At 42.8% G+C, this 21,905-nt stretch overlaps 1 protein-coding gene across 11 annotated transcripts in view; it reads right to left on the reverse strand.

Moving 5' to 3' along the window:
• LOC139537568 (neural cell adhesion molecule 1-like) overlaps positions 1 to 21,905 on the reverse strand; it is a 325,232-nt gene that overhangs the window by 97,429 nt on the left and 205,898 nt on the right. Inside the window, exon 2 of one of the 11 annotated variants that reach the window (XM_071339025.1) lies at positions 11,650 to 11,843. The exons of the other annotated variants lie outside the window; for them this stretch is intronic. The gene's annotated coding sequence lies outside the window, so the exon portion shown is untranslated. The remainder of the gene's footprint in view (positions 1 to 11,649; positions 11,844 to 21,905) is intronic. 11 annotated transcript variants of the gene reach the window in all.

Genomic DNA, 21,905 nt, shown 5'->3' on the forward strand with positions numbered 1-21,905 from the left:
TCATTGAAAATAAGAATTTGTTCTTAACTGACTTGCCTAGTTAAATAAAGATAACATAAATATATACATATATGACCTATTAACCTCTGTTAGACAGGTGGCACTGGTGTGTAAGCCAACAACGTTCAAACCAGAGACTGCAAATCTACCCTTATTACTTTAATATCTATGCTCTTATTTAGGATTCTATGTGATTTAAGCCGCCCTGTGTCAGGTAAGTTCTTGTCATTGGGATGTCTGCTCACAGAAAGGCATAAGAATTTTGAAGGCCCAAGATAAAATATATTCCACCAGAAACAAACTTTTCTGACAGAGAATGTACTTTTGCACTGCTTTTTTGCCGGGAACGTGGTGCTTTAGAATGCCATGCCAATCAGGCCACGATGCACTTATCAAAGAGCATGGCCAAGATCCTACGAAGACGCAATCATTTCCAATCACAAGATGAAGGCCCCACAGACAAACACAAACGCACGCACATATGCACGCACACTCATAGACAAACTAAGGAGAGGCATAGGATAGGCTCTAAGCCTGGGAGCATGCCTCTTTATGTCACTCCCTCGGTTTTCAGGTGCTCAGGGAGAGATTCTAATGTATGCTAAACCTCATGCACTTCAAAATTGTCCATTTAGGTTCTCCACCTGGATGCTAAATGGACTGCTAAATTGACAGCATCTCTACTTATCTGAATTGGTAATCTCCATTAATTATAGGTAAACACTACTCACTGTCCATATTAGTTCCTCAGTATGACTTTATACAGTAAATAGCAGATCCAACACCTGCTGCCAAGCGACCACTGCCAAGTTTGTCTACTTTGTACACAATATTTATTCTCGTTCAAGTGCCCCTGCCTTGCAACAGTTCATTAACGCACACATTTTCCTCAGTCATTTATTTGGCTGGAAGTAATGAGAAAGACCTTCAGCAGAGAATAGCACTCCCCCTTCAAATTCAACTCATCAAAAAGGCATGCTCTTAAGTGATAATAGTGATAAATGTTTTCAATGACTTATAATCCTATTTGCTTAGAAGAAACAAAGTGATGGGGGAGAGAACAATGACAATGGGCAATCTTTTTTCCTTTATAAAAAAATGGTTGTCAGGTGCTAGGGGTGAGGGCCACGTGGGGTGAAGGGGGGAAAGAGTTGCCCTCATTAAGGGGCCTCCCTGGCAGGGCTCAACCCAATCACATAATTGTGTGACTGTTCCACTTCCACTGTTCCTCTCCAACCAGGTGCGTGGGATGCACCAACCATGCAGCAGTAACATGCAGTGTCCTTGGGCAAGACATGGAAGGGAGAAAAAAGAGCCAGCATTGATAATGGGGCTGGTAATGGTCTTACCCCGTTGACATTGTCTCACACAGCTTCAAACTGGCATAAAACGATGCCGCATCATTGGAAATTCCCTTCCCTCCAGTTTATTTTTGTTCGCTTGCCTAGTCATGCTTCTCTATTACCGGGTCCTACTGGGCACCCCACAAAAGAACAGGCTGTGAAGAGTAATAACGGTAGACTAGAGCATTGGAAAGAATGCTGACCGATCAATAGTCTACCACGATATAAACAGTCACGCTCATAAGGCAGCAATACATTTCTCCACTTGTACACTGTGCCAGTGCTGCTGGCACTATAGCTGCACTATTCCATTATAAACATGACAATGACAAGGAGAGGCACTATAGCCACAGATACAGGTAGCGATTCCCCTTCCATCCATCCACTCTGTAATCAGTTATGTTGCCAGCAAAAAATATTGTAATCAGATTATAGATACTGTTGAAAAACAAGATTATTACTTTTTGGATTACTGTTAAATTTAGAAATGATGTTTGCAACAAAAACCATTGTAACACCTTTCTGTTTTCTCAATGACATTTGATTACTGTTGAATTTAGAAATTACGTTTGCGAGAAAAAAAAACGTTCTGTTTTCTCAATGACATTAAATTCAGCATAGAAAAAAAGGCACAAGTTTAAGTTTGTTCCTCCTGAGCGAGTCTGATCACAAGTCAGAGACCACTATGATGACACACCAAATCCTTTTTTGTCTTCTTCTAATGCCACTTAATGGGAAAGTAATCCAAAAGTAACTGAAAGTAATCAAATTACGTTACTGAGTTTGGGTATTCCAAAAGGTATGTTACCGATTTAAAATTCTGCACAGGTAACTAGTAACTGTAACGGACTGCACTAAGAACGTAACCTGACCAACCCTGCACTTACACCTCTCTTGATGACAATTACATTCTAGGGCCCTCTTATTATCATCCTGCGAGCGCACACAATGCACTACTGTCTAGCGTTTTAGAGTTTTCCCTCTTTCTATTTTACAGGAAAAAGTCGTCACAATGGAGGGACTGCCACAATGCTCTGTCTTCGGTGCAATTATTAGTGCGCTCATAACTTTGAGTGTTATACTTGGCCCATCCAGACTACTTTCAGCCCCCATCAGGCCTGACTAATTGCATCAAGGGCAAGAGCTGGTGGAGGGATAAAGCGCACCAATGGCAATCGTTTTCCCCTGTCAACAAGGTTTGCACAATTACAGCGTAAGAAATGGAGGGGGATCAATGCATTAATGCACCTTAATGAATATGCCAATAAAGACAATTGGAAAAATGTGCCTTTTCAAACTAAACTAATTGTTATGGATGTTAGTTGGTTTTCTCTGGAATTTTTTTCAAATGAAAGGTCAATGAAAATCATATTTTCAAAAGGTAATATCAAAACTTTGCGTTGCACAAAACCCGCACACGTAAACAACGGCCATGAATAAATCGAGGAGATGATTTAATGAATCTGTAATGAGTCTAAATAGATAACACTTTACTGTAGAATACAATATAATCAATTTCACTGGAACATAATTTCCTAAAAACAACAATGCTTGAATATAGAGCCTCCTTAGCATTCACACCAATGCCTTTGAGGGCATATATATCCACTTGTGATCAGAGGCCAGATACACCCAAGTGGAGCATAAATCAGAGACTGATCTGAGGGATTGTTTCTGACCTTATCCCAGCATTAGTGCTCTATGTGTGGATGTCATACATGTGTCAGCCAGCCACTAGGGCAGAGAGGAGAGGAGGGCTAATGGAGAGGGAGCAGAGAGCCAGGGACCCTTGGGGTTCCCCAACACTGACAAGTCACTGTGGACGCATCAGCACCCCAGAGAGCCAAAAGCTCTTCTCATTCAATGGAGATAGGCTTTCCCCCACATTGGAGGAGCACAGAGATAGGAGATGGCAACGGGGTGTGGTGGGAGAGGCCAGAGGCACCGTGTTCTGATCTGGGCTGTTAAGAGAGAGATGGGGGGGGCCACGGGAAGAGAGTGTGAGAGAGAGAGAAAGAGAAAGCGAGAGAGAAAGAGAAAGCGAGAGAGAAAAAGAGAGTGAGAGAGAGAAAGAAAGAGACAGGAGACTGATTCATGGTGACATTTCAGTCAATTTGACTTTTTGAGGAGTTGAGGGGCCCAGCGTTGACCAAAAGACAAACAATCAAAGGTAAAAAGGGAATCCAAGGCTACAGGAGAAAGGAAAGGAGAGCTAAAATTGTGCAGCACTCAAATTACTAATCTATAGTGAATGTACTTAAAGCTCTTGGGTGGCACAACAACCATAAAATGGTTTGCAAATGAATATTGCAAAAGCTATTGGAGCCAACGATTGCGTCCACACCAGTCATTGAACCACGCAGCACGCCATGTCCAGGGTCAATGTCCTTGTTTCATTAACATCCGTAATAGCCATTACGCCAGATTTGGGAAACAGCAATTATAAACTGCAATTGTTCTTCCCCCTCTCCCCTACTTTCTACTGCACAGCATTGTCATGCATCATTACCACTCGTGTGATGGCAATACTGTCCTTCAAAGCATCAGAAAACATTCTAGGTGACCAAAGCTACAGGGATCCCAAACATATGCTTCCTCTCATCCTAATTGAGACACACCATTGGCTCTTTTTAAGGCTCTGTTATTTTCTCTCTCACACACAATTTTTTTTAAATAAGTCCTCTCTTCCCAAATTCCTGCTCGGCTCAGTAATCCTAGCATTAATGATAACGATGCCTGCAGTTTGCCCTCTCAGTTCAATGGAAGAAGCATGGCCTCCTTTCACTGACACAAGGCTAGGGATCCTGCAGGACTCTAATTGCACAGAGTTGGGGAGATTTAGGTGACAGAACTTTGACACTGGCGCTACTTAGCAATGTCAAGCTCTGTCTCTGAGTTATAGTTCTATCAAAAACACAGCACCGGCAATTTTTCCCCCACAGCAGTTTAAATAATTAACAACCTAAACAAATTAACTGTTTTCTTTTCTAATAGCACAACAGCCATGGCTACAAACCCAGGGTTCAGCCTAGCTCTTAGAAGTTCCTGCTAGCCTGCAAGTGTAATGTAGCCGAGGCAAGGGGAGCTTTTCCTCCTTCCTGATAACTCGAGATATAGATCATGACAGTGTGAGAATAGCTTATTAAACAGTAGCAGGGAGCTTGTTTGTGTGGATAATGATGAAAAGGGGGAGTAGCTGTGGAACCAGATTAATAGCTCTTGGTATGGGGCCCCCAGGAACGGGCCCTGAAGTCAGGTTTCCCACGGCGGGGGCCTCCACTGAGCCATAATTAGGCTTAATTGACTCGCTATTGAAAGTCATCGAGACTGGTGGCTTGAGTGCGGTGTCAGCGAAAGAGCAGAAAAAGGTTAAACCAATGCAGGTTTCCCTTGGGGGTGGCTTAAAATAACATGCTTTTCCCTTTCTTCTACTCGGGCCCCCTCAGCCATTTTGATATGAAGCGATTTGATAATTAGTCCGACATTTTATTTGAAGGGCAGAGAGGGAAATCTTCACAAGACAACGGAGTAGCACCGGATTGGAAACAAATTTGTTTATTGTTTTTCTGCCGCACACAGACGGCTCTCCTCCCCCCCCTGTTCAAAATCATACATTTGCTCATTGAAGTGTTAATCCCAAATCGGTAAACAATAAACAGAAGATAGAGACTGTCTTTTCTTCTCTGTGTCATTCAATAAAACAACATGGGGCAGAACGACTTGGGTTAGAGAGCTGCGAAAGGCCTAGAGGTATCAACTAAAGATCTGAAGCTTTTCGTTTCAGTCTCCTCCATCTCCACTAAACAAAGTTAATTGCAAGGATTGTTTTTCTATTAATAATGTAAAATGAACAGCTGTACAGAAAAACTAATGTGAAGGTCAAATTACAGAGGAGGAACTTCTTGATGCATTTAAAGCCTTTAACCTGAGACTCATTGGCCTTGGCTTATTTTCTGTGAAGAACATGTAAAATAACACATTTTCATTGAGTGCACACTGTGCACCCCCCTACACATTTGTATTATGTGGTGTTTGGGTCCACTGGATAAAAGTGTGGGAAAGGGTGTAGGTGAAAACAAGTAAAAATGAAACAAAAAGGTTTGCTGTGTGCCTTCACTCTGTCTTCCTCCTCCCTGGGCCTGCTGTTTCAACATAACACCAAGAACCTGTCTATCTCCCTGCCTGTCTGCCAGTCTCCCGCTTTTCTCGCACTCTTTACCCTTTGTAGTGTGTGAAACTACACAATGTCTTGCAGGAACCTGCACAATGTTATTAAAATACATTATATCGATACATTGAAAAAATGCAGTATTCCCACACTCTACCCCAGCCAGGGGCAAATTGGGGGAGGGGCACAATAAATAAATAGCTTTGCATGTGAGGCTCCTTACAACAATTAATCAGTATGGCAAAAATAATCTCTGTTCAGAGGGCTTTAGAAAGACATTTGCAGAAAGAGATGCTAGTGTGGAAGGACATCTTCCACCTTGGAAGATGAAGAATTTTCAGAATATGAGGATCATGTCTCCGTCAATTCGAAGTCTGACAGTGAGTTGGAAGAAGAGGATGAGGTTGACCCTCAGCCAGCCCCAGGACCAGCCCGTCAGCAGCCAGCCCCAGGGCCAGCCCATCAGCAACCAGCCCGTCAGCAACCAGCTCATCAGCAGCCTGCAGGAGGAGAAATATGGATGTCAAATTTTTTTGAAATTGAATGTTCTTCTTGCCCAAGGAATGAGCCACCCCGCATGGCTGCCAATGAGGATAAGGATGCAAGCAGTGCCGACACAGATGGCGGTTACTTATGTGCAGGACATAAAGTCTTCTTTTGAACTGTTCATCCCAGACACCATCCAGAAAGTAATTCTGGACTGCACTAATTTGGAGGGAAGGCATGTTTTTGGAGAGAGATGGAAGGAGATGGACCAAACTCATTTACATGCATATTTTGGGTTTCTTAACCTTGCTGGTGTTTTTAGATCCAATGGGGAATCCACATAATCCCTGTGGTATGCAGAAACTGGCAGAACATTTCCAATCACTCTGGAAAACTTTCACATTATTTCCAGGATTATCCGCTTTGATAACCGAGACACCAGACCAGCAAGGCGGTAGAGACAAGCTATCTGCAATCAGGTCAGTGTGGAACAAGTGGGTGGACCACCTTCCCCTGTTTTACAACACTGTGCGCAATGTTACTGTTGATGAGTAGCTTATGCCATTTAGGGGCCGCTGCCACTTCAAGCAGTACATTCCGTCTAAACCCGCAAATACGGAATCAAGATCTGGGCTGCCTGTGATGCTGCTTCATCATATGTGACCTGATTCAGGAAACTAGGCGTATGTCGCATGTCACGACTTCACAGGAGAACCATTTGAACGTAAAAGTTTTTTTTTTTCTCCTCAAAATGCGTTTTTGGGCAGAAATGCCTTCTAGAAAATGTGAAGTTTCATGTGCCTTAATAACAAACTCATATGCCATCTGTAAATACAAATAACATTTTAAATTATGAGCCTTGTTGGTTAAGCCATAGCAACCTTCCCACTAGCCATGATTGGCTGAGATAATGAGTGGGCTGGACATGCAGAGAGAGGAGTTCGGATTGGTTTGCCATAGAATCTTGTCAGTCTGTGTAGGTAACCCTGTCGAACGTTGCTTTAAAAAAAAATGTATTGTGTAGTGGAGCTACATAATTGTGGCTCTCCTCTTTCTGGAGGATCAAGTTTTGAAATCAGTGGAATTAGAGTTTGATAGCTAAAGAGATGGAGGAAACACCTGTCTCCGGATTACATCTTCAAACTAAGGGCAACCGTGGCATGGCATTCCTAACAGGGAGACACATCCGTGCACGATGATGTATACAGGTAAGATAGTCTACCGTTAGCTAGCTAGCGTTACATTTTCAGATATTACACATTTTAAAATTTTGACAGAAAGTGGTTTCATTTCAAGCTAAACTGTACTGTTAGCTAGCTAATGTTAGTTGGCTGGCTCCCTAGCTGATGTTATTATTTGTTTCCCAGAGCCGTTTGCTGTTCTAGTTAGAGCCTAATGTTAGCTAGCTAACATTGAACATGGTTGGTTAGCTCCCAGAACTATGGCATTGTTGGCACTGTTCATTGTTGTTTAACTAGCTAACATTAACTGGCTGGCTCGTTCGCTAACGTTATGTGACGTGTGTGAGCTTACTTTGTTTACCTACAGTGGTTCCTCCTTTAAAAGTTGCAGCGTACTGCGGCGCAGCTTGCATAGTGCCGCAGAATTCTATGGCACGTTATTTAAGTGTGAACCACTGGTACCATTCATTAATGCTTGTTAGTGCTAGTTTGACCACCAGAGGGCATCTTAGAGAAGCATTTGATAGCCTTCAATAGTGGCTGTACAAGAGAATGCGGGCACGCGGGAGACCGGGGTTCAATTCCCCGACATGGAGGAAGGAATAGGCTGTCCTTGTAAATAATAATTTGTTCTTAACTGATTCCATATGTGTTATTTCATAGTTGTGATGTCTTCACTATTATTCTACAATGTAGAAAATTTTAAAAATAAAGAAAAACTCTGGAATGAGTAGGTGTGTCCAAACTTTTGACTGGTACTTGCTTAATTCGGTGTTGCAATCTACTGCAAAGATAGCCTGCAGAGTTCTGTCCTACTATCCAGGTCTGTACCCAAGCAATTTGAACTTCTACTTTTAAAAATCCACCTCTCTACATTTACATTACATTTAAGTCATTTAGCAGACGCTCTTATCCAGAGCGACTTACAAATTGGTGCATTCACCTTATGATATCCAGTGGAACAACCACTTTACAATAGTGCATCTAACTCTTTTAAGGGGGGGGGATTAGAAGGATTACTTTATCCTATCCTAGGTATTCCTTAAAGAGGTGGGGTTTCAGGTGTCTCCGGAAGGTGGTGATTGACTCCGCTGACCTGGCGTCGTGAGGGAGTTTGTTCCACCATTGGGGTGCCAGAGAAGCGAACAGTTTTGACTGGGCTGAGCGGGAACTGTACTTCCTCAGAGGTAGGGAGGCGAGCAGGCCAGAGGTGGATGAACGCCTCTAAAAACAAGTCTCTCACCATTGCCGCCTGCTATAGATCACCCTCTGCCCCCAGCTGTGCTCTGGACACCATATGTGAACTGATTGCCCCCCATCTATCTTCAGAGCTCGTGCTGCTAGGCGACCTAAACTGGAACATGCTTAACACCCCAGCCATCCTACAATCTAAGCTTGATGCCCTCAATCTCACACAAATTATCAATGAACCTACCAGGTACCACCCCAAAGCCGTTAACACGAGTACCCGCATAGATATCATCCTAACCAACTTGCCCTCCAAATACACCTCTGCTGTTTTCAACCAAGATCTCAGCAATCACTGCCTCATTGCCTGCATCCGTAATGGCTCAGCGGTCAAACGACCTCCACTCATCACTGTCAAACGCTCCTTGAAACACTTCAGCGAGCAGGCCTTTCTAATCGACCTGGCCGGGGTATCCTGGAAGGATATTGATCTCATCCCGTCAGTAGAGGATGCCTGGTTATTAAAAAAAAAAAAGCCTTCCTCACCATCTTAAATAAGCATGCCCCATTCAAGAAATTTAGAACCAGGAACAGATATAGCCCTTGGTTCTCTCCAGACCTGACTGCCCTTAACCAACACAAAAACATCCTATGGTGTTCTGCATTAGCATCGAACAGCCCCTGTGATATGCACCTTTTCAGGGAAGCTAGAAACCAATATACACAGGCAGTTAGAAAAGCCAAGGCTAGCTTTTCAAGCAGAAATTTGCTTCCTGCAACACAAACTCAAAAAAGTTCTGGGACACTGTAAAGTCCATGTAGAATAAGAACACCTCCTCCCAGCTGCCCACTGAACTGAGGCTAGGAAACATTGTCACCACCGATAAATCCACTATAATTGAGAATTTCAATTAGCATTTTTCTATGGCTGGCCATGCTTTCCACCTGGCTACCCCTACCCCGGTCAACAGCACTGCACCCCCCACAGCAACTCGCCCAAGCCTTCCCCATTTCTAATTCTCCCAAATCCAGTCAGCCGATGTTCTGAAAGAGCTGCAAAATCTGTACCCCTACAAATCAGCCGGGCTAGACAATCTGGATCCTTTCTTTCTAAAATTATCTGCCGAAATTGTTGCAACCCCTATTACTAGCCTGTTCAACCTCTCTTTCGTATCGTCTGAGATTCCCAAAGATTGGAAAGCAGCTGCAGTCATCCCCCTCTTCTAAGGGGGGGGGACACTCTTAACCCAAACTGCTACAGACCTATATCTATCCTACCCTGCCTTTCTAAGGTCTTTGAAAGCCAAGTCAACAAACAGATTACCGACCATTTCGAATCCCACCATACCTTCTCCGCTATGCAATCTGGTTTCAGAGCTGGTCATGGGTGCACCTCAGCCACGCTCAAGGTCCTAAACGATATCCTAACCGCCATCGATAAGAAACAATACTGTGCAGCCGTATTCCTGGCCAAGGCTTTCGACTCTGTCAATCACCACATTCTCATCGGCAGACTCGATAGCCTTGGTTTCTCAAATGATTGCCTCGCCTGGTTCACCAACTACTTCTCTGATAGAGTTCAGTGTGTCAAATCGGAGGGCCTGTTGTCCGGGCCTCTGGCAGTCTCTATGGGGGTGCCACAGGGTTCAATTCTTGGACCGACTCTCTTCTCTGTATACATCAATGATATCGCTCTTGCTGCTGGTGAGTCTCTGATCCACCTCTACGCAGACGACACCATTCTGTATACTTCTGGCCCTTTTTTGGACACTGTGTTAACAACCCTCCAGACGAGCTTCAATGCCATACAACTCTCCTTCCGTGGCCTCCAATTGCTCTTAAATACAAGTAAAACGAAATGCATGCTCTTCAACCGATCGCTGCCTGCACCTGCCCGCCCGTCTAACATCACTACTCTGGACGGCTCTGACTTAGAATATGTGGACAACTACAAATACCTAGGTGTCTGGTTAGACTGTAAACTCTCCTTCCAGACTCACATCAAACATCTCCAATCCAAAGTTAAATCTAGAATTGGCTTCCTATTTCGCAACAAAGCATCCTTCACTCATCCTGCCAAACATACCCTTGTAAAACTGACCATCCTACCGATCCTCGACTTCGGCGATGTCATTTACAAAATAGCCTCCAATACCCTACTTAATAAATTGGATGCAGTCTATCACAGTGCCATCCGTTTTGTCACCAAAGCCCCATATACTACCCACCACTGTGACCTGTACGCTCTCGTTGGCTGGCCCTCGCTTCATACTCGTCGCCTAAACCCACTGGCTCCAGGTCATCTACAAGACCCTGCTAGGTAAAGTCCCCCCTTATCTCAGTTCGCTGGTCACCAAAGCAGCACCCACCTGTAGCACGCGCTCCAGCAGGTATATCTCTCTGGTCACCCCCAAAACCAATTCTTCCTTTGGCCACCTCTCCTTCCAGTTATCTGCTGCCAATAACTGGAATGAACTACAAAAATCTCTGAAACTGGAAACACTTATCTCCCTCACTAGCTTTAAGCACCAGCTGTCAGAGCAGCTCACAGATTACTGCACCTGTACATAGCCCATCTATAATTTAGCCCAAACAACTACCTCTCCCCCTATTGTATTTATTTATTTATTTATTTTGCTCCTTTGCACCCCATTATTTATATCTTTACTTTGCACATTCTTCCACTGCAAATCTACCAATCCAGTGTTTTACTTGCTATATTGTATTTACTTCGCCACCATGGCCTTTTTTTTGCCTTTACCTCCCTTATCTCACCTCATTTGCTCACATTGTGTATACTTATTTTTTCTACCGTATTATTGACTGCATGTTTGTTTTACTCCATGTATAACTCTGTGTTGTTGTATGTGTCGAACTGCTTTGCTTTATCTTGGCCAGGTCGCAATTGTAAATGAGAACTTGTTCTCAACTTGGCTACCTGGTTAAATAAAGGTGAAATAAAATAAAATAAATAAAAAGTTATTTGATTAATATTATGGTGGTTTTAAAGGAGGAACCACTGTAGCTAGGTACATTGTTTACCTAGCTAGCAAGCTATATGTCTTAAGCTCAAGTGTACTGTTAGCTAGCTAACGTTAGCTGGCTGGCTCCCTAGCTGACGTTATTATTTGTTTCCCAGAGCCATGTGCTGTTCTAGTTAGAGCCTAATGTTAGCTAGCTAACAATGAACATGGTTGGTTAGCTCCCAGTGTAACCAGTGTGAAATAGCTAGCTAGTTAGCGGGGTGCACGCTAATAGCGTTTCAATCAGTGATGTCACTCACCCTGAGACCTTGAAGTAATTGTTTCCCTTGCTCTGCAAGAGCCGTAGCTTTTGTGGAGCGATAGATAACGATGCTTCGGGGGTGTCAGTTGTTGAAGTGTGCAGAGGGTCCCTGGTTCGAAGCCCAGGTATGGGCAAGGAGAGGGACTGAATCAAAACTGTTGCATTGATGCTGTTGACCTGGATCACGGGTTGCTGCGGAAAAGGAGGAGGTCAAAGAGGGGTGAGTGTAACCGGTGTGAAATGGCTATCTACTTAGCGGGGTACGCACTAATAGCGTTTCAAATCGGTGATGTCACTCGCCCTGAGACCTTGAAGTAGTTGTTTCCTTTGCTCTGCAAGAGCCTTGGCTTTTGTGGAGCGATAGGTAATGATGCTTCGTGGGGCAGTTGTTGATGTGTGCAGAGGGTCAATGGTTCAAGCCCAGGCAGGGGCGAGGAGAGGGATGGAAGCAATACTGTTACACCAGCACTGTGGCATTGTTGGCACTGTTTATTGTTTAACTAACTAATGTTGGCTGGCTGGCTCGGTAGCTAACATTACGTGATGTGTGTACAACACCCGTTGAATATTGCCTGTGTCAGTAAATGTCTGCAAAAAAGGTTAATGAAATTGTTGCCAGCAGGGCTGGTTAGGCTGTTTACATGTTATCCAGAGGTAAACAAATTATCGTCCAGAGCGTCAAGTGTGCGCTTTGAGAGCGAAACGAGATGGGTGGGGCTAAAGCTTAGTTGTGAGGGTGTGAACGATGGTGAATGGGTGTAGACAAAGAAGAGCTCTTCACTAGACAGCAAAACATTCAATGGCGATTTTCTCAAAAGTGAGTTTACAGGTTGATCAACTTTCAAAGCAGAATTACTTTCCCATTGTTCCTCAAATGATATACAATTTTGTAGCTCTGAGTCTCTACTTTTATATGATGCAAAAAACACAATTTCAAATTTTGCTACTTAAGACCGAATCCAGGTGGTGAGTCACATATGCGTGGAACTTGCAAGTGTATACAGGGAAACCAGATGGAGGAGCCCCTAAGAAGAACCAAGGGACGCGGGTTGTCCTGGACGTGACACAGGGACTCCGTGGCCACAACATCACATGCAATAACTGTTTTACTTCACATAAGCTGGGACAGAAGCACCTCAAGAGGAAGCTGACGATGGTAAGAACAGTACGAAAAAACATGCTAGTGCTCCCAACTCAGGATTCAGAAGGAGGATGCTGGTGCCCCATCTGCCCGAACCACAGAACCAACAACTCCACTATCAGAAGTAAGTGTGAGTGATGTTGTTGCATGTGTGTGCATCTGACTCTCTCCTACCTTGATCTGCTGTAACTATATATGTGAGTGAGTGAGATGTTAAGCATTTTCATCATTCTAGATTGCAGTCGGTAGCAACAAGAAGAAGCGCTGCAATGTGTGTGGAACCAAGAAGGACAGGAAGACACAGTACACATGCATCAAGTGCAAGAAATACATTTGCAACACACACACAGTAAAACTCTGTCCCTCACGTTGTGTGTAGACCGCCCTTAATTTGTGTTCAATGGGGCTCATTTATAATTTCCATAAAATACTGTATGTAAAAGTTGCTCTTCCAAATTTGTTCAGTTAAACATCAATAGTGATGAAAACATTGTTTCATTTATATTTGCTCAAGATAAACATAATTTATTCTACCCATGTCTTGATTATAATAGATTTTTTTTGTTTACAAAAATTACATTTCACCCCCCCAAAAAATGTGCGCTTTTATTGATAAATGTGATCTAGCAGAGGAAAATAGCAAATATTAACCATGTATGCTGTCTATATTGCTTCTAATTGATATAAGTCAACATCTAAGCATTTAATATTTTTACGTAAATTGTTATGGCTGTATTGTTTTAAAAACTAAATAACGTTGTGGGTCCATCAGACCCGCGAACATTGGGTGAATAACATACACCACACGAGGGCTAAGTCTGGGAAAACTCCAGGGCTTGATGGCATACCAGTTGAGGTATATCAAATGTTTTTTGATGTACTCAGAGGACCATTATTAGCATGTTTTAACCACTCCTTTAAAAATGGTAGACTATCCGATAGTCAACAAGGTCTGATTTCACTATTACTGAAACAGGACCCAGGTGGTAAATATAAAGATCCAGTCCATTTAAAAAATTGGAGGCCCCTTACACTTCAGTGTTGTGAATGCATAGTGCATAGAATTAAAAAAGGTATTGTCGGATATTATTTATCGTAATCAGAAAAGTTTTTTACATGGACGATACATTGGAGATAATAATTATAAGACAAGTACTGGAAACAATAGAACTGTCAAGTGTATGCTGTCTATATTGCTTCTAATTGATATAAGTCAACATCTAAGTATTAAATATTTTTACGTAAATTGTTATGGCTGTATTGTTTTAAAAACCAAATAACGTTGTGGGTCCATCAGACCCGCGAACATTGGGTGAATAACAAACACCACACGAGGGCTAAGTCTGGAAAAACTCCAGGGCTTGATGGCATACCATTTGAGGTATATCAAACGTTTTTTGATGTACTATCTGCAATTCTATTTATTATGGCCATCAACATTTTTGCTATTCAAATCAGATCCAACAATAATATCAAGGGTCTAGAAATCCAGGGCTTAAAAACAAACGCTGATGATTCATGTTCTTTTAAATCCACAATTTGGATCCCTACATTCAGCCTCATAGAGGATCTAGATAATTTTTCTTACCTCTGGATTACAACCGAATTATGATAAGTGTATTATACTGAACAAAAATATAAATGCAACATGTAAAGTGTTGGTCCCATGTTTCATGAGCTGAAATAAAATATCCCAGAAATGTTTCAAATGTTTCATACCCACAAAAAGCTGGAGACAATAAAAGGCCTCTCTAAAATATGCAGTTTTGTCACACAATCATATGTAGCTTGTTTTGGTCACAGTTTTTGGTCACAATTTTTAAAATGTATTTTACCTTTATTTAACTAGGCAAGTCAGTTAATAACAAATTCTTATTTTCAATGGCGGCCTAGGAACAGTGGGTTACCTGCCTTGTTCAGTGGCAGAACGACAGATTTGTACCTTGGGGATTCAATCTTGCAACCTTCCGGTTACTAGTCCAACACTCTAACCACTAGGCTACCTGAAGCCCTGGGTAGCTTAGTGAAGAATTGCAACATTTACCTGGAGCTAACTCTCCAAATAGCACTCCTGGGTGATTTGAAAAGTCATAGTCAATCAATAAAAAATATAATAATACTCTTAGCCCCCCAAAATAAATATTTACAATCTGTAGAAACTATGAGAATAGAAATGTTCAGAACTTTTCTAAAACATCACAGCACAGTTGAAAAATGTATGGCAAATAGAAATCAAAACTGGATGGTGTTTAGAGGGGTTGAGGGGAGCTGAAGGGTGGGACTAAAAATAACAATAAACAAGATAACTAATATAAAATATACTGTGTCCGTAAAATGTATATAGTATCTATAAACTGGAAGTAAAAGTGTAAGTATTGTTGTCCATTAGTTTACTCCAATTAGGGAAGAGATGGTAGGGCTAGGTGAAAATAATAAAGGAAAATCTATAATAAAATATACATATTACCCCAAAAATATATGGGGGATTGGAAATGATGCAGATAATTACATTGATAGAAGCCACAATCTATCTCCAATATTAAAGCTGATCTACCCCCTAAAAAAATATTCTTGCAATTGGCTCAATCAATTCCTAGAAGCCCTTGGACAAAAGCTGATTTATCCTTTTGTTGAGATGACTATAAATCGCCATTTAAGTTCAGGAAGGCTCAAATTTGTAATTGCTACAGCCTAGTCATCCCCCAACCCCATTCGGTGTCCCTCAGCACTGGGCTCAGATGACAAGTTGGAGAGGTGCCGGGGGGAGTGATGGTACAGGACGTAATCCAGGCAAAGCCTGGCAGTGAACAAATGGAGGACGCTGGTGTTACATTGACTTAGGGCTGACACAGCCTTCAGCTTGATTAAGACCTGACACCCAGGGACCGTCCGGATGTCTGCTTGTGTAACTTCTGTGAAATGGCTAGCAAGTTAGCAGTGCATGCTAGTGCCGTCTCAATCGGTGACGTCACTCACTCAGAGACCTTGAAGTAGTTGTTTCCCTTGGTCAGTAAGGGCAGCGGTTTTGTGGAGCGATATATAGATGCTTGTGGGAGGCAGTTGTTGATGTGGTCAGAGGATCCCTGGTTCAAGCCCAGGTTGGGGCAAGGAAAGGGACAGAAGCAACATTGTTACACAGGGAGTATGCCAAGCATTATCTGCAGTATGTTGCTAGCTCAACACCTCTGAGTTGGAGGCCTACTTTGAGTTATGTTTGAAACCTTTAATTGCATACTTGTATTACACAATACACACAGTATTCATTTTCCTTATGAGATATAAAATATAAAAAACTATAAGTATGCCGGGTTAGGGGAATTGTCTATACAAGACAAGTATTTGAGAAGGTCATATATATACTCTGTCTTTGTCTCTCACACAAACAAACATTGTCTCTACATTCCATAACAATATATAAAAACCAATGGAAAAGTTATATATTACAGAGTCAACACAGACTGGATCCAATTTCATGGCCGTGGTGGATTTCGATTTCATTCGCTGTGCAACGGTGCAAGTTAGGAAGCCGGCTCAAGGATGCCATGGAAATATCTCTACCTGAAACAAAAATCATTGACCCGTGGGCCTCTGGTCAGGGGTCTCTGACCTTGCAGTGTGTGGAAAGCATGTGAGGGGAATACCATGTGTCTGGTCAGCTGAGAGAAAAAATAAAACTGCACTCAGGAATCCATATCCTTGGAGGAAACTTCCAAGGAGACAAGGAAAATCACATTTTGGGACATTAATTATGATGGGTGGTAAGAACAGGGGAAAATTACGAAGGAGCCTGGATCATAAGCGCTGTGGGACTCTGGGGGTTGGCTGAGGCCGAGGCGACTGGCAAAGCCATCAGTTTATCCTTTCCCCTCATGTGATAAGGCGTGAGACTCCTGAAGTAGCCTCGACTCTACAATCCTCACAGGGGAGAGTTGGCATATCAACTCCAAAATCAAAATAACTGAACTCTCTCCCTACTGTCTCTCCCTACTGTCTCATTTGAATACATTGCTCGTGTACCGTCCTCCAAAAGGAAATTAATAATTCCTGTCTGAACTACTCAACATTGCTGTCCCACTCTCGCCCTGCTTACAGTTGCTTGGCAATCTGAATATCTACAATGATTTATTACAAAAATTACCCCCTTTTTCTCCCAAATTTCATGATATTACGATTTTGTCTCGTCGCTGCAACTCCCCAATGGGCTTGGGAGAGGCAAAGGTTCAGTCATGCGTCCTCTGAAACATGACCCGCCCACCGCACTTCTTAACACCCGCTTGCGTAACCCGGAAGCCAGACGCACCAATGTGTCAGAGGAAACACCGTTCAACTGACAACCGAAGTCAGCCTGCAGGCGCCCGGCCCGCCACAAGGAGTCGCTAGAGCGCGATGAGCCAAGTAAAGCCCCCCTGGCCAAACCCTCCGCTAACCCGGACGACACTGGGCCAATTGTGAGTCGCCCTATGGGACTCCCGGGATCGAACTCCAGGCTGTAGTTACGCCGCAACTCTGTGATGCAGTGCCTTAAACCGCTGCGGCACTCGGGAGGCCCACTTGCCTCTGATTTTATTGCTGTTCTGGACTGTTTCAATATTACCCAACATGTACATTTTCCCAATCTCTTTAAGGGACACATAGTTGATCTCGTCTTCTCGGTTGGCCTAAACTCATATTTCCCCCTCCCTGTTCCGTCTGACCACAAGATCCTTAGCTTCTCTCTTCCCTCAAACTCACGCCACACTCTCCTTCCTCAACATCAAAGCTGTCGACCCCCTCTATGTCTCTGATGCCATCTGCTCTGCCCTGCTCCTTGACCACGCCCCCAACTCACCTGATGAACTAGCTGCCCAATTCAACACTGCTGTATCTGTCTCCCTCAACTCTCTGGACCCCTCCAAACTAAACGTGGCCTCCTTCTCCTCCTTGTTTACCCCTGAGCTCCGTACAAGCAAGCTTGTAGCTGCCTGGAGAGCCTGAGCAGGAAGTCTGGGCTAACTGTCCACACTTAAGCCTACAAACTCTACCTCTCCACCTACAGAGATGCCCTCAGTGCTGCCGGGTTGGCCTACTTCTCCAACATCATCCACAGCTCCAAGTAGTACTCCCAGACTGTTCTCCACTGGCAGCAAACTACTTGAAGGCCCTGTGAAGACACCTTCTCTACTCCCTCCACTGAACTCTGCAACTCCTTCCTTCAGTTTTTCAAGGAAAAGATCACCAAACTAAATTCATCACTGACTCATCAACCTCCCTCAGCCGCCCCTCCCCCTGTTAACCTCCCAACCGTCACCCCTGTAACCCGGCTCTCTGAATTCACCCCCAATTGACTCTCCCTATATATCAAAACTCATCATGTCATCCAAGACTACAACTTGCTCCCTGGATCTTCTCCCCACTGTTCTCATCAAGCCTGAGATCAAGCCTGATCTCTATCCATATATCACACACATCTTCAACCTCTCCCTCGCCCACGGAACTGTCCCCTCTAACTACAAAACAGCTGCAGTCACCCCCATCTTTAAAAAATCCAGGATTGGACACCACCATCATCAATAACTTCTACCCCATTTCCAACCTCTCCTTCCTTGCCAAGACTCTGGAACAAACTGTTGCCTCCGAATTACAAAATCCGAATTACAAACCCACCCGCTAATGAACAACCTGTTCGAGCCCCTAAAGTCTGATTTCCACCCCCTCCACAGTACTGATGCTGCACTCCTCAAAGTTGTCAATTACCTTCATCATCTATATCCTCCCCCTTGGTCAGATCCTCTATCACTTCAATCTTGACTTCCACTGCTATGCCGATGACACCCAGATCAACCTCAGCACCAAATCCCTCCTCAACCCACACTGAATCCTGGCTCTCTGCAATAAAAACATGGATGCAACAAAACTTCCTCAACCTCAACAGTGATAAAACAAAACTCCTACTCATAGGCACCAAAGCCACCCTCACCAAAGCTGGCAACCTCACCCTCACCATTGACGACACCACTGTCCCTCCCTCCAACCACACACACAACCTTGGCATCATCCTGGACTCCACCCTCTCCTTTGACCACCATATAAGACAGACTGTCAAATCCTCATTCTTCCACAACATTGCCAATGTCAGGTCCTCCCTCTCAAGTCCTGCCGCTGAAACCCTCATACATGCATTCATCTTCTCCCGTCTTGAATACTGAAACTCACCACTCTCCGGCATCAACTCAAACTCCCTCCATAAGCTCCAAATGGTTCAAAACTCTGCACCCCGAATCCTCACCCATACTAAGTCCTGGTAGCACATCACCCCTGTCCTCTGTGAACACCACTGTCTCCCTGTCTCCCAACGCATTTATTACTTCCTTCTGACCTACATTACAAAGCTCTTGCCGGGTTCGTATCTTGCCAGGTTCGTATCCTAACCCCAACCCTACCCTCCCCAAACCCTAAACCGGGGTTTGTATCCAAACCACAACCCTACCCTCCCCGTACACTGATACATCACACTCTTTCCCTACTAGAGAGATTTAGATCCCACCAGGGGGAAATTCATTTGGTCATGTGCTTAAAAAGACAGCACATAAAACATGAAAACACAGAAACTACACAATAGAATTCATTCAAAGTGCTATAGCTACACATTTAAAGTGAAAGTGTAATATGCTGTGTACTCGAGGGACCAACAGACTATCTATTATACAGCCTTCCTTGAGCCACCCCTCTCTTTGTTAATGTTTTTGTTTAATTTTATGTTTTGTTTTCTTTTATTTTTTTACTGTAAAGCAATTTTGGGTGTCTTTCTAAATAAATATACGCACATGGTAGACATACTGTGCAAGTTTCCTCTTTACAGTCTTTCTAACGGAATATCAACGACTGAAATTAGCTTAATTTGTTTTGTCTGACATTAAAAGTAGAGGTCGACCGATTAATCCGAATGGCCGATTAATTAGGGCCGATTTCAAGTTTTCATAACAATCGGTAATGGGTATTTTTGGACACCAATTGGCAGATTTTTTAAATTTGTATCATTATTATTTTTTACACCTTTATTTAACTAGGCAAGTCAGTTAACCTGTTTGAGAGGGCAGCATTTTCACGTTTGGATGAAAAGCGTGCCCAGAGTAAACTGCCTGCTACTCAGTCCCAGTTGCTAATATATGCATATTAGTAGATTTGGATAGAAAACACTCTGAAGTTTCTAAAACTGTTTGAATGATGTCTGTGAGTATAACATAACTCATATGGCAGGCGAAAACCTGAGAAAAATCCAACCAGGAAGTGGGAAATCTGAGGTTTGTAGTTTTTCAACTCTTTGCCTATCGAATATACAGTGTCCATGGGGTCAAATTGCACTTCCTAAGGCTTCCACTAGATGTCAACAGTCTTTAGAACCTTGTTTGATGCTTCTACTGTAAAGGAGGGGGGAATGAGAGGGCATTGAGTCAGTGGTCTGGCAGAGTGCCATGAGCTGACCATGCACGTTCACGTGAGAGTTAGCTTGAGTTCCATTGCATTTCTGAAGACAAAGGAATTCTCCAGTTGCAACATTATTGAAGATTTATCATAAACACATCCTAAAGATTGATTCTATACTTCGTTTGACATGTTTCTACGAACTGTAATATTACTTTTTTGACTTTTCGTCTGAACTAAGCGATCGCGCATTGAGCATTTGGATTACTGGGCTAAACGCGCAAACAAAAAGGAGGTAGTTGGACATAAATTATGGACGTTATCGAACAAATCAAACATTTATTGTAGAACTGGGATTCCTGGGAGTGCATTCTGATGAAGATCATCAAAGGTAAGTGAATATTTATAATGCTATTTCTGACTTCTGTTGACTCCGCAACATGGCGGGTATATGTTTGGCTTGTTTTGGTCTCTGAGCGCCGTACTCAGATTATTGCATGGTTTGCTTTTTCCGTAAAGCTTTTTTGAAATCTGACAAAGCGGTTGCATTAATAAGGAGAAGTATATCTATAATTCTGTGCATAATACTTGTATCTTTTATCAAAGTTTATTATGAGTATTTCTGTAAATTGACGTGGCTCTGTGCAAATTCACGGGATGTTTTGGAGGCAAAGCCAAATGTAAACTGAGGTTTTTGGATATAAATATGAACTTGATCGAACAAAACATACATGGCTATGTATTGTGTAACATGTTGTCCCGGGAGTGTCATCTGATGAAGAATATCAAAGGTTAGTGATTCATTTTATCTCTATTTCTGCTTTTTGTGACTCCTCTCTTTGGTTGGAAAATGGCTGTATGCTTTCTGTGACTAGTTGCTGACCTAACACAATGATATGTTCTGCTTTCGCCGAAAAGCCTTTTTGAAATCAGACACTGTGGTTGGATTTACAACAAGTGTATCTTTAAAATTGTATTTTAGACGTTTTAGGACCACAAAATACAAATCTATTCCAAAATCTACAGGGAAAAAAGTAAAAGACCCACCTTTAAAAATTACAATTTCTAAAACCCCTCTGAAAACAAAAACTGTCCTCCAGAGACAGTCTCCTTAAGCTGTATAGAATCCATTGCCTTATCGATGCCCAACTAATCCAAGACTCCTGCACCAGTGCACTTTTTTTTAATGTGGACCAGCTCATTGAATACTGATGCTTCTCAACTCCGTTGGGCTTTGCAGGTCGAACTCATAGAGCCCAATGGAACTTCGACCCAAAGTCTGATTTAGCCTTATCAATCTCCATTTCACCTGCTTTTTGCCTAGGTCTTAAGACATGAAAATGGACTGTAGGTACAGTATCTGCCACTTAACCAGACCTGGAACTGTATTTTAATGTATTCAAGACAGTTAATGAAATGTAAAGGAAAAGCATGAGCTAACTCTTCCAGTGATTCTTGAAACATTCATTGCAAGTAGTGAAGCTTTCATTCTTTTAACGGTTTCTGTAAATTATGCCTCTTGTTGAAACTTGTTTTTCAGTGACCTCTTTTGTTGTATGACTTCCAAGAGAGATTAATAAATGGCTACATATCAAAGCATTAATGCTTCCAATGCCACTGTGGCTCACTACGTGCCCCAACTTGCCTTACCAAACATTTCTGGAGAGACAACTAGAAATAGTCTACATAGTTAACTAGAGATGGTACATTGA

The sequence above is a fragment of the Salvelinus alpinus genome, chromosome 13 (assembly GCF_045679555.1).
Source record: "Salvelinus alpinus chromosome 13, SLU_Salpinus.1, whole genome shotgun sequence".
Taxonomy (NCBI): Eukaryota; Metazoa; Chordata; class Actinopteri; order Salmoniformes; family Salmonidae; genus Salvelinus; species Salvelinus alpinus.